General features: G+C 40.5%; 1 long non-coding RNA gene across 2 annotated transcripts in view; it reads left to right on the forward strand.

Moving 5' to 3' along the window:
- Positions 1 to 9,722: 9,722 nt before the first annotated feature.
- Positions 9,723 to 14,263, forward strand: part of LOC120940163 — an 11,551-nt gene continuing 7,010 nt past the window's right edge. The window contains exons 1-3 of one of the 2 annotated variants that reach the window (XR_005749397.1): positions 9,723 to 10,045; positions 11,042 to 11,169; positions 13,975 to 14,041. This is a non-coding gene — a long non-coding RNA (uncharacterized LOC120940163). Of the gene's footprint in view, positions 10,046 to 10,649; positions 11,170 to 13,974; positions 14,042 to 14,263 lie in introns of those variants that run through there. The other variant, XR_005749396.1, reaches the window with a different exon arrangement.

Genomic DNA, 14,263 nt, shown 5'->3' on the forward strand with positions numbered 1-14,263 from the left:
GGGCGACGTGGCTCCCAAACAAAATTGGCTTCCTGTTTCCCCACAAATAGAGCTTTCTTTTGGTGGTATTTGATCACCTCTGCGGTTTTTATTTTTTGCGCTATAAACAAAAATAGAGCGACAATTTTGAAAAAAATGCAATATTTTTTACTTTTTGCTATAATAAATATCCCCCCAAAAACATATATATATAAAAAAAAAATTCTCAGTTTAGGCCGATACGTATTCTTCTACATATTTTTGGTAAAAAAAATCTGAATAAGCGTTTATCGATTGGTTTGCGCAAAATTTATAGCGTTTACAAAATAGGGGATAGTTTTATTGCATTTTTATTAATTTTTTTTTTACTACTAATAGCGGCGATCAGCGATTTTTTTCGTGACTGCGGCATTATGGCGGAGACGTCGGACAATTTTGACACATTTTTGGGACCATTGTCATTTTCGCAGCAAAAAATGCATTTAAATTGCATTGTTTATTGTGAAAATGACAGTTGCAGTTTGGGAGTTAACCACAGGGGGCGCTGTAGGATTTAGTGTTCACCTAGTGTGTGTTTACAACTGTAGGGGGGTGTGGCTGTAGGACTGACATCATCGATCGAGTCTCCCTATAAAAGGGATGACACGATCGATGCAGCCCCATAGTGAAGCACGGGGAAGCCGTGTTTACATACGGCTCTCCCCGTTCTTCAGCTCCGGGGAGCGGCTATAAACGAATAGCCGCGCCGTCGTCCCGGATCGCTCCCCAAAGGGAATCCGACAGCCGCATGTAGCGGGGGGGTCCCGATTGGACCCCCGACCCACGTCTAGGCAGGCACGTACAGGTACGTTGATGTGCCTGTCCGTGCCATTCTGCCGACGTATATCTACGGGAAGTGGTTAAAGGGTCACTAAAGGAATTTTTTTTTTTTTTGCTGAAATGACTGTTTACAGGGTATAGAGACATAATAGTTAACTGATTCCTTTTAAAAATGATTAAAAACAGATAAAAAAACAATCGTATAATGTACCTGCAGTTTAGTTTCGTTTTTGCTATTGTTTCCTGGTTCTCTGATGTACAGAGACAAAGAGCCAATAGAGGGCAGTGATGCTTTGTAAAACGAAACTGGATTGGTGCTAACACACAGTAATCACACCTCCTTGATTAGTCACCACAGTGAGAAATCTCCCAGTACTGTGGTGATCAGGAAACAGACAACCAGGAAGTGTCCAGAACAGAGCAGAATTACAGCAACATCAAAGCAAAAACAAACAATGAGGACATGAAACCAGGACTGCAGTAAGGTAAAGGAAGCTTTTTAGCTAAAAAAAAAAAATTCCTTTAGTGACCCTTTAAGCTAGTGCATTGTTGGTTCACTTACTTTTTCCTTCGATTTCCCTTCTAAATGTTTTTTTTCTTTGTCTGAATTTCTCGCTTCCTGTTTCTCCTTAGTAAGCTTGCCACCATCATCCGAGCCGTTCTGACTGGGGGTTAGTCAGCCAGAACAGCTTACTAAGGAGGAACAGGAAGTGAGAAATTCAAACAAAGAAAACAAAGAAAAAAAAACATTTAGAAAATCGAAGGAAAAGGTAAGTGAACCAACAATGCACTAGCTTAACCACTTCCCACCCTGCGGCTCTGATCTGCCGGGAGGCCGTCTATATACGGCCTCTGGCCACACGCCGCCAGGCACCCGCGATCGGCAGTCACAGAGCCAGGGACGTGGAGCTCTGTGTGTAAACACAGAGCTCCACGTCCTGTCAGGGAGAGGAGACCAATAGTGTGTCCCTTGTACATAGGGACAACCATCAGTCACCTCTCCCAGTCAGTCCCCCTCCCCCACAGTAAGAATCACTCCCAGGGTACATATTTAACCCCTTGATACCCCCTAGTGTTAACCCCTTCCCTGCCAGTCACATGTATACAGTAATCGGTGCATTTTTATAGCACTGTTCGCTGTATAAATGTGAATGGTCCCAAAAATGTGTCCGATGTGTCCGCCATAATATCGCAATCGTGAAAAATCGCAGATCGCCGCTATTACTAGTAAAAAAAAAATAACAAAAAAAAAGTAATAATTCTATCCCCTATTTTGTAGGCATTATAACGTTTGCGCAAACCAATCACTATACGCTTATTGTGATTTTTTTTTTTTACCAAAAATATGTAGAAGAATACGTATTGGACTAAACTGAAAATTTTTTTTTTTTTTTTTAAAAAAATTGGATATTTATTATAGCAAAAAGTAAAAAATATTGTGTTTTTTCTAAATTGTCTCTATTTTTGTTTATAGCGCAAAAAATAAAAACCACACAGGTGATCAAATACCACCAAAAGAAAGCTCTATTTGTGGGAAAAAAAGGACGTCAATTTTGTTTGGGAGCCACGTCACACGACCGCGCAATTGTCATTCAAAGCGTGACAGTGCCGAAAGCTGAAATTTCGCCTGGGCAGGAAAGGGGTATATGTGCCCAGTAAGCAAATGGTTAAAAGAACCTATTTAGAAAATAAAAAACGAACCTTCACAACCCCTTTGACAACAACTTTATCATTGCCCATCAGTGCAGCCTCACCTGTGCCCAACAATGCAGCCTCACCTGTGCCCAACAATGCAGCCTCACCTGTGCCCAACAATGCAACCTCACCTGTGCCCAACAATGCAGCCTCACCTGTGCCCAACAATGCAGCCTCACCTGTGCCCAACAATGCAGCCTCACCTGTGCCCAACAATGCAGCCTCACCTGTGCCCAACAATGCAGCCCCACCTGTGCCCAACAATGCAGCCCCACCTGTGCCCAACAATGCAGCTCACTGGTGCCCATCAATGCAGCCTCACCCGTGCAGGGGAAGAGAGGAGAGGAAGATGATTTCCAGCTGGATCATCAGAGAGTTGGGAACATTGCTGTAACAGCTTTCATTTGAATTGCCGTGTGTTCCTGCCAGACCCTGTCACATACAGCCCTGCCTCCTGGCCCGGGTACTTTGATATACGTCACACAGCCTGGCATCGGACGGGTGATCTGTTTATCAAAGTACCCAGGCCAGGAAGTGGGGCTGTATGTGACGGCGATCGGCAGGAACACACAGCAATGCAAATGAAAGCTATTACAGCGATGGTCCCCACTCTCTGATAATCCGGCCGACTGCTCTCCTCTCTCTTCCCCTTGGCGATCGATTTGAGAATGAGAACAGCTCCCATTCAACCCTGCCTGTCAGCTATTGGGCCCTCAGCCAGGCACATGCTGAGACGCAACAGAAACTCTTCTCAGTAGCCCCAGTGTTTTCTGATTGCACATCAAAGATGCAGCATGCAAGTCTGTGATTTGCTTTCATGAAAACAGTCTAATAGAATTGAATGGGAGCGCACCTAAAACTGTGGGTAAACTGCATATACAATCGCTCTGTGGCCAGACCACAGCACACCAGTGTGAATCTACTATTGGCTCCCGTTCACATTGACTGTGGCTTTGAAATTGTGCGACCTAACCTGAAAATGGCACAATTTTAGAGCCGCATCTCAGTGTGACTTTGGGTTGCTACTTTGAAGACATCTGTGTGGCTTTATTCACAGATGTCTATTGAAGTCGCACCCTAAATCGCATGTACTACTTTTTCAAATTGATGCAGCGACTCAAAGTTGGCGTTGCATTGATTTGAACACTGCCTTGCTGGAGAATTGGTGAGGAGGTTGGGGTGGTAAAAGTATGTGCTAATGTCTTCATTAGTGACAGAATGCAGAGATTGTGCTAGGCTGCATGGTGAGTACAGGACAATTATGAGAGCTAAGAGCAAACTGGGATGGAAAGGGTGTAAGATCTCTGTCTGGAATGCTGAGCTGAGACCGCAGCATGGTGAAGATTTATTGAGAGAACAGCAGATAAGAGACCATGGAGAAGGGGAAAAATTAACTAAGCAGGGGAGCGAGGAGGATAGATGCCGAGTGACTTACTGTGTGATCGTGCAGATAAGGCAGAGAGAAGTGTAGACGGGGAGGAGCGGAGATGAGATGCTGACCACAGTAAAAGTAACAGGGAAGAAGGTGAAGTGACCCGGGAAGGAGAGCAAGTTGAGGGCGGAAGTGCAGCTTGCTTGAGGAGATTTAGCAGCAGTAAACAACAGAGAATAGTGGAGTTGGCTGATTGGCTGCTAGGATGAAGGACAGTCCTAGCAGCCAATCGCCTGTGTGATAATCTCGGGCAGCTCCGCCCTCCACCCAGAATTGTTCCGCCTCCTGCTGTCGGCTCTGTGAGGATTACAGAGCGACGGCAAGAGTAAGAAAAGTGTCATGCCGCCTGCTCGCACCCGCGGCCCGGCTGCAGAAGGGCTGCGGACCGGGGGTTGACGACCACTGATCTAGAGTATAATTTATAATTGTTTTCCTGCGTCAACACATTCAAGGAACCCTTATGGATATGTTGAAAAACATGTTCCCATTCATCACATGAGAGGGAGATGCCAAGATCATTCTCCCATTTGCTATTCACCACATCATCTTTGGGGTTAAACGATGCGAAAAAAGATGTATAGATCGTAGAGATTAAATGTTTTTTAGGAGAATTGAGGAGACACAATACCTCAAAAGGAGTCTGTACCAAATTGAATTTGAGCCAGTGCAACATAAAAATCGTTTAATCGATTCATAACCAGAAAGGGATATGACAACGTTGGGGTGGTACAGTTTAAACGAGTCGAGTGTGAGAAGATTGCCAGTGTCAAAAAAGGTTTCAGCTCTAATTGAAATGATGCATGTGGAACCAGATACTTCAATAGCAGAGTGTACAGAAGAAACTTCAGGGTTAAAATTCACAGGAGTTAGGGGTCCATATATAGAGGAAAAATTTAAGTTTTTACAGAAAGCTCTAAAAATTTGCAAGGAAGTACCCACAAGAGGGTGAGAACAAGTGACAGGTGGAATTTTTCGTGCATTAATCCAAGGCAAGTGAGTCAGTGGTAGAACAGGAGATGATGATGCTCCTTCCAATTCGACCCAAGCTTTAGTGTGTGTGTGCAAATGCCAATCTAATATACGAGTCATGTGGCAAGCCCAGTAATACTTTCGTATGTCTGGTAGTCCTATACCTCCCATAAGTTTGGGAACAATGAGCTTGTCCCATTTAATACGAGGCTGTTTCAAATTCCAGATGAATTTTGTACATATACATCTAAATTCCGTAAAAAAAGCAGATGGAATCTTAATGGGAATAGTTTGTAGTAAGTAGAGTATTCTGGGGAGAACGTTCATTTTAATGACATCTGCCCTTGCGAACCAGGAGAAAAATCCTTTTTCCCAAGATAGTAAATCACTTTTGATAATCTTGAGCAAAGCTAAAAAATTTGTGCTATAAAGATCTTTAATATCAGGAGTGAATTTTATACCCAGATATGTCAAAGATTCTTCTCCCCAATGAAAAGGAAAGTTTGATTTACATAAGGAGACCGTGGTGTCAGATAAGGAAATATTCAAAGCCGTATATTTTGCAAAATTAATTTTTAGATTTGAAAGCGAATTGAAGATGGAAAAATCTTTCAATAAGTTGGGGATAGTTACTATTGGATTTGAGAGAAAAAGAAGGATGTCATCTGCAAATGCAGCAAGCTTATAAGTCTTACTCTTAATCTCAACACCAACTACGTCCTGATTGTTTCAAAGCCTATTGAGCATATGTTCTAAGAGAAGAACAAAAATAATAGGGGACAAAGGGCAACCCTGACGCATTCCATTGGACACAGAGAAGGCTTCCGATAGACAACCATTTACTTTAATTTTTGCCGTGGGAGATGAGTAAAGCAAAAGAATAAGATGGAGTATACGTTCTCGAAATCCCAATGCCTTCAAGGCCTCACCCATATAATCCCAAGCTATTCTGTCGAAAGCCTTCTCTGCATCAAGAGAGAGAAAGAAGCCTGGAACTCCAGATTTTCGAAGCCAATGTTGTACGTTAATTGCTTTAATAGTATTATCCCGTGCCTCTCTGCCAGGGATGAAACCCACTTGGTCCAGAGAGATAATTTTGGGTAGTAAGGGGAGCAGGCGATTGGCAATAATTTTAGCATAAAGTTTAATGTCGACATTTAAAAGATAAATGGGCCTATAATTAGAAACTAGGGATGTATCCTTATTTGGTTTGGGAATCATGGTAATAAGTGCTTCCAGAATATCTTTGATAAAAGGGGATGAAGAAGGAATATTATTAAACGTACTTAAAAAATGAGGGATAATAGTGTCCGAGAAAGTTTTATAGTATGACACAGAGAGGCCGTCTGGGCCAGGGCATTTACCAGTCTTGAGTTGCTTGAGAGCGTTAATAGCTTCTTCTTTTTCAATTGGTCTGTCTAAATAATTTGCTTCTACCGCGTCAATAGGGTTTGGGCTATATGAATGCAAGAATTCAGCTATTTTCTTTTTCCTATCAGCTATGCTATCGGGAGTGACATTTACGGGCAGGTTATATAATTTAGCATAAAATTGTTTAAATTGATTAGCAATTTCAGAAGATGTATACAATTTGTTTCTATTAGGATCCGTAATAGAGTAGATATTAGTATTATTATTGTGATTGTTCGCTTGAAGAGTCCTAGCAAGAAGTCTACCAGACTTATTGCCAAACTCGTAAAACAGCTTTTGAGATAGGGCAAAGTTGCGTTTTATTTTCTCATCTAAAATTTTTAAAAGATTTTCCCTAGCTTCCTGTAATTCAGATAAAGTGTCTAAAGCCAACGATTGTTTTTGTTTGTTTTCCAGAAGAAGGATTAGTTGAATAGGGGATCATCCTACAGCAGACGAGCGAAGCAGCAAATCTACAGCTCGATCATCCTACTCCTTTTTGCAGCAGACAAGAGCGAAGCAGCATATCTACAGCTCGATCATCCTACTCCTTTTTGCAGCAGACAAGAGCGAAGCAGCATATCTATAGCTCCATTTTCTGTAAATAAAATTCTTGAATAGAGTGTGTTGACATTTACAGGGTCGTTAAGTAAAGAGCTATCAAGTCTCCAGATTCTATTATTAACAGGCCTTGAATGAAAAATTATAGAGAAAGTAATAGGATGGTGGTCACAAAAAAAACAATAGAAGTATCAATAAGGTCTTCAAGATCATTTTGAGTTAAAAAGAAGTAATCAATCCTTGAATATCTATCGTGCGGAGAGGAATAAAAAGTGTAGTCTTTGGCGGCAGGGTTTAAAGTGCAGCGCATTTGGAATTGTTCTTTTTGTATTATTAGAGTTATATTTATATATATATTTATATATATTTTTGTACACTTTATCTGATCACCAATTGTGTTATTATTTAATTTATATGTCTTTGCGCTGCACATTATTGTTATTGATCACTATTGGGATTTCTATTTGAATTTATCCTCCAGTGCTGGCTTGCATTTTTTAAAGTTTTTTGTGTATTTTCCAGCGCGGAATTTCTTCTTTAATTTTAGGGTTTAAAGTGCGCCATGTATCATGAAGGGACATGCTTTTCAACACATTCTTTATTGAATGTAAGGACCTATACGAAATGTTAGAGGAGCCTGAAGATGTGTCAAGCAAGGGGTTCAAAGCCAAGTTGAAATCACCCCCCACAATGAGCATCCCAGATTTAAAGGTATCAAGCAATTGCAATGTATTTTTAAGGAACGATACTTGCATTTTATTCGGGGCATAAATGTTGGCCATAGTAATAGGCTTGTTATTAGGGTTGTCCCTATATCGGTATCGGGACCGATACCGAGTATTAGCGGGAGTACTCGTACTCCCGCTAATACCCACGATACTAAAATAGAATACTTGCCCGCCCGCCATAGTCACCATTGCTCTTTTCTAAAAAGCAGCATGAAGATTCTGAGGCCACATGGCAAAAGCTATTATGCCCTGTACACACAAGCGATTTTCCCGTCGGGAAAAAAAAAACGGATGGTTTTTCCGACGGAATCCTGATCAAGCCTGCTTTGCATACACACAGTCACACAAAAGTTTGGTGAACTTTTGACTGCCAAGAACGCGGTGACGCAAAAGACTACGACGAGCTGAGAAAATTAAGTTCTATGCTTCTGATCATGCGTCGCTTTGTTTTCCGAGCATGCGTCAGAATTTTGCACGTCGGAATTTGTACACACGATAGGAAATTCTGATCAGATTTTTTACAGATGGGGAAAAAAAGAAAACCTGCTCTCTATCTTTTTCCAGCAGTTTTTCCGTTGGAAAAAGTCTGGAGCATACACACGGTCGGGATTCCAAAAGCTCTCATCTGACTTTTTCCAACGGGAAAACGGATCGTGTGTACGGGGCATTATGGTCAGATGAGACTAAAATTTTATTATTTGGCCTCAACACCAAACAATATGTCTAATATAATGGATGGGGCAAAATATCGTCAGATTCTTGAGGAATATCTGCTGCCCTCTGCCATAAAGTTGTCAATGGGAAGAAGGTTTACCTTCTAACATGACAATGGCCCAAAGCACACAGCAAGGTGAATGTCCTTGCATGGCCTATTTAAAGCCCAGACTTAAACCACATTGAAAATCTGTAGAATGACTTGAAGACCGCAGTCCACAAACGGTCACCATCAAATTTGACTGAACTTGAGCAGTTCTGCAAAGAAGAGAGAGTGAATTTTGCAAAGTCTAAATGTGCTGTGTCTGTCTTTATTTCAGGCTGCAAAGCAACAAAATGTGATTATTTTAAAGGGGGGTGATTCTTTTCTATACCCACTTCATAGGTAGTGAGCCAATAACCGCTTTATTATCATGTGTTTAGGTGTTTGATGTTGTACAATAATTTTCTTAACTTCAATAATTAAATTGTTTGTATAAATAAGAACACTATTTTTATAGAAACAGTGGATGCACTGCACATTTTTCTGTTAGACCCCTTTCACACTGGATCGGTTTGCAGGCGCTATTGCGCTTAAAATAGCGCCTACAAACCGACCCTAAACAGCCACTGCTGGCTTTCACACTGGAGCGGTGCTCTAGCAGGACGGTAAAAAAAAGTCCTGCTAGCCGCATCTTTGGAGCGGTGTGCACGTCACACTTTTCCTTCCACTTCACAATTATGTGCCACTTTGTGTTGGTCCATCACATAAAATCCCAATAATATAAACAAAATGTGGATAATTTCAAGGGTTATGAATACTTTTTCAAGGCACTGTGTGTGTGTGTGTGTGTGTGTGTGTGTGTGTGTGTGTGTGTGTGTGTGTGTGTCCTGTGAGAAAGTTATCAATAAATATTGCTTAGCTATTTTGCTTCAACAGCAAATTCGTAAAACTGGAAAACTTTAAATGTTACATCTATGTATGAGGGTACAGTGCCACCATATTTCAGAGACACTTTGCCGCTGGAGCGATGAACCATAGATTCCTTATTGCTTATCATTTAAAGCAGTAATACATTTAATATATATATATACAGTGCCTTGAAAAAGTATTCATAACCCTTGAAATTATCCACATTTTGTTTATATTATTGGGATTTTATGTGATAGACCAACACAAAGTGGCACATAATTGTGAAGTGGAAGGAAAAGTGTGCATTTGTATTCAGCCCCCCTGAGTCAATACTTTGTAGAACCACCTTTTGCTGCAATTACAGCTGCAAGTCTTTTTGGGGATGTCTCTACCAGCTTTGCACATCTAGAGAGTGATATTTTTGCCTATCCTTCTTTGCAAAATAGCTCAAGCTCTGTCAGATTGGATGGAGAGCGTCTGTGAACAGCAATTTTCAAGTCTTGCCACAGATTCTCATTTGGATTTAGGTCTGGACTTTGACTGGGCCATTCTAACACATGAATATGCTTTGATCTAACCATTCCATTGTAGCTCTGGCTGGCTTACTTTGACTCTTATGTATATTATTTTGATATAAACTGCATATCTACCTTGTTTATGCCAACATGTAACATTATTATATTTTATTATATGTTATATTTTATATTATATTTTATTATATTTTTATTTCTAATGTTGAATATGAGTATTCATTTCCTTTTTCTCTTTGTTGCCTGTAGCATAATAGACGCCATGATCTAACCTCCTGAAGAAGCTCCCTTGAGCAAAACACGTAGAGAAAATTTGGTATTGTCTGTTCAACCACTACTTTTAAAGGAACAAATAACATAGAATGTGTCTTGCTCTCATATTTTTAACCAAATCTTTTGTAATAAAGTATTTCAAACTTTAATTTTGGTTGATCAGAATTTCCTGGTTAATACCCTATTGACACCCCAAAAGTCCCGAGGCATGTGACCTCTCTCTTCCCCCCAGTATTTTATCCTCCAATTTGGGATGTGGTGTCTCATGTGAACACTCACCTCTACTTTTTTCATAGCTCTGGCTGCATACTGAGGTCGCGTACACACGGTCGGACAAAACCGATGAGAATGGACCGAGGTTCAGTTTCATCGGTCCAAACCGACCGTGTGTATAGCCCATCGGTCTGTTGTCCTTCGGTCCAAAATGTTAAAACATGCTTTAAAATCGAACCGATGGCCCGATCGGTCCAAACCGATGGTTAGTACAGAAAGCATCGGTTCAAAACCCGCGCATGCTCAGAATCAAGTCGACGCATGCTTGGAAGCATTGAACTTTGTTTTATTCAGCACGTCGTGTGTTTGACGTCACCGCGTTCTGACCCGATCGTTTTTTGGAACGATAGTGTGTACGCACATCAGACCATCAGGCCACTTCAGCGGTGAACCGATGGAAATGGCCCGTCGGACCATTCTCATCGGTTTGGAACGACCGTGTGTACGCGGGAGTGACATTTACGGGCAGGTTATATAATTTAGCATAAAATTGTTTAAATTGATTAGCAATTTCAGAAGATGTATACAATTTGTTTCTATTAGGATCCGTAATAGAGTAGATATTAGTATTATTATTGTGATTGTTCGCTTGAAGAGTCCTAGCAAGAAGTCTACCAGACTTATTGCCAAACTCGTAAAACAGCTTTTGAGATAGGGCAAAGTTGCGTTTTATTTTCTCATCTAAAATTTTTAAAAGATTTTCCCTAGCTTCCTGTAATTCAGATAAAGTGTCTAAAGCCAACGATTGTTTTTGCTTGTTTTCCAGAAGAAGGATTAGTTGAATAAGGGATCATCCTACAGCAGACGAGCGAAGCAGCAAATCTACAGCTCGATCATCCTACTCCTTTTTGCAGCAGACAAGAGCGAAGCAGCATATCTACAGCTCCATTTTCTGTAAATAAAATTCTTGAATAGAAAGTAAAGTAAGTAAGTAAAGAGCTATCAAGTCTCCAGATTCTATTATTAACAGGCCTTGAATGAAAAATTATAGAGAAAGTAATAGGATGGTGGTCAGAAAAAAACATAGGCTCAATAGAAGTATCAATAAGGTCTTCAAGATCATTTTGAGTTAAAAAGAAGTAATCAATCCTTGAATATCTATCGTGCGGAGAGGAATAAAAAGTGTAGTCTTTGGCGGCAGGGTTTAAAGTGCGCCATGTATCATGAAGGGACATGCTTTTCAACACATTCTTTATTGAATGTAAGGACCTATACGAAATGTTAGAGGAGCCTGAAGATGTGTCAAGCAAGGGGTTCAAAGCCAAGTTGAAATCACCCCCCACAATGAGCATCCCAGATTTAAAGGTATCAAGCAATTGCAATGTATTTTTAAGGAACGATACTTGCATTTTATTCGGGGCATAAATGTTGGCCATAGTAATAGGCTTGTTATTAGGGTTGTCCCGATATCGGGACCGATACCGAGTATTAGCGGGAGTACTCGTACTCCCGCTAATACCCACGATACTAAAATAGAATACTTGCCCGCCCGCCATAGTCACCATTGATCTTTTCCAAAAAGCAGCATGAAGATTCTGAGGCCACATGGCAAAAGCTATTATGCCCTGTACACACAAGCGATTTTCCCGTCGGGAAAAAAAAACCGGAAGGTTTTTCCGACGGAATCCTGATCAAGCCTGCTTTGCATACACACAGTCACACAAAAGTTGGGTGAACTATTGACTGCCAAGAACGCGGTGACGCAAAAGACTACGACGAGCTGAGAAAATTAAGTTCTATGCTTCTGAGCATGCGTCGCTTTGTTTTCCGAGCATGCGTCAGAATTTTGCACGTCGGAATTTTTACACACGATAGGAAATTCTGATCAGATTTTTTACAGATGGGGAAAAAAAGAAAACCTGCTCTCTATCTTTTTCCAGCAGTTTTTCCGTTGGAAAAAGTCTGGAGCATACACACGGTCGGGATTCCAAAAGCTCTCATCTGACTTTTTCCAACGGGAAAACGGATTGTGTGTACGGGGCATTATGGTCAGATGAGACTAAAATTTTATTATTTGGCCTCAACACCAAACAATATGTCTAATATAATGGATGGGGCAAAATATCGTCAGATTCTTGAGGAATATCTGCTGCCCTCTGCCATAAAGTTGTCAATGGGAAGAAGGTTTACCTTCTAACATGACAATGGCCCAAAGCACACAGCAAGGTGAATGTCCTTGCATGGCCTATTTAAAGCCCAGACTTAAACCACATTGAAAATCTGTAGAATGACTTGAAGACCGCAGTCCACAAACGGTCACCATCAAATTTGACTGAACTTGAGCAGTTCTGCAAAGAAGAGAGAGTGAATTTTGCAAAGTCTAAATGTGCTGTGTCTGTCTTTATTTCAGGCTGCAAAGCAACAAAATGTGATTATTTTAAAGGGGGGTGATTCTTTTCTATACCCACTTCATAGGTAGTGAGCCAATAACAGCTTTATTATCATGTGTTTAGGTGTTTGATGTTGTACAATAATTTTCTTAACTTCAATAATTAAATTGTTTGTATGAATAAGAACACTATTTTTATAGAAACAGTGGATGCACTGCACATTTTTCTGTTAGACCCCTTTCACACTGGATCGGTTTGCAGGCGCTATTGCGCTTAAAATAGCGCCTACAAACCGACCCTAAACAGCCACTGCTGTCTCTCCAGTGTGAAAGCCCGAGGGCTTTCACACTGGAGCGGTGCTCTAGCAGGACGGTAAAAAAGTCCTGCTAGCCGCATCTTTGGAGCGGTGTGCACGTCACACTTTTCCTTCCACTTCACAATTATGTGCCACTTTGTGTTGGTCCATCACATAAAATCCCAATAATATAAACAAAATGTGGATAATTTCAAGGGTTATGAATACTTTTTCAAGGCACTGTGTGTGTGTGTGTGTGTGTGTGTGTGTGTGTCCTGTGAGAAAGTTATCAATAAATATTGCTTAGCTATTTTGCTTCAACAGCAAATTCGTAAAACTGGAAAACTTTAAATGTTACATCTATGTATGAGGGTACAGTGCCACCATATTTCAGAGACACTTTGCCGCTGGAGCGATGAACCATAGATTCCTTATTGCTTATCATTTAAAGCAGTAATACATTTAATATATATATACAGTGCCTTGAAAAAGTATTCATAACCCTTGAAATTATCCACATTTTGTTTATATTATTGGGATTTTATGTGATAGACCAACACAAAGTGGCACATAATTGTGAAGTGGAAGGAAAAGTGTGCATTTGTATTCAGCCCCCCTGAGTCAATACTTTGTAGAACCACCTTTTGCTGCAATTACAGCTGCAAGTCTTTTTGGGGATGTCTCTACCAGCTTTGCACATCTAGAGAGTGACATTTTTGCCTATCCTTCTTTGCAAAATAGCTCAAGCTCTGTCAGATTGGATGGAGAGCGTCTGTGAACAGCAATTTTCAAGTCTTGCCACAGATTCTCATTTGGATTTAGGTCTGGACTTTGACTGGGCCATTCTAACACATGAATATGCTTCGATCTAACCATTCCATTGTAGCTCTGGCTGGCTTACTTTGACTCTTATGTATATTATTTTGATATAAACTGCATATCTACCTTGTTTATGCCAACATGTAACATTATTATATTTTATTATATGTTATATTTTATATTATATTTTATTATATTTTTATTTCTAATGTTGAATATGAGTATTCATTTCCTTTTTCTCTTTGTTGCCTGTAGCATAATAGACGCCATGATCTAACCTCCTGAAGAAGCTCCCTTGAGCAAAACACGTAGAGAAAATTTGGTATTGTCTGTTCAACCACTACTTTTAAGGAACAATTAACATAGGATTTGTCTTGCTCTCATATTTTTAACCAAATCTTTTGTAATAAAGTATTTCAAACTTTAATTTTGGTTGATCAGAATTTCCTGGTTAATACCCTATTGACACCCCAAAAGTCCCGAGGCATGTGACCTCTCTCTTCCCCCCAGTATTTTATCCTCCAATTTGGGATGTGGTGTCTCA

The sequence above is a fragment of the Rana temporaria genome, chromosome 5, assembly GCF_905171775.1.
Source record: "Rana temporaria chromosome 5, aRanTem1.1, whole genome shotgun sequence".
Classification (NCBI taxonomy): domain Eukaryota; kingdom Metazoa; phylum Chordata; class Amphibia; order Anura; family Ranidae; genus Rana; species Rana temporaria.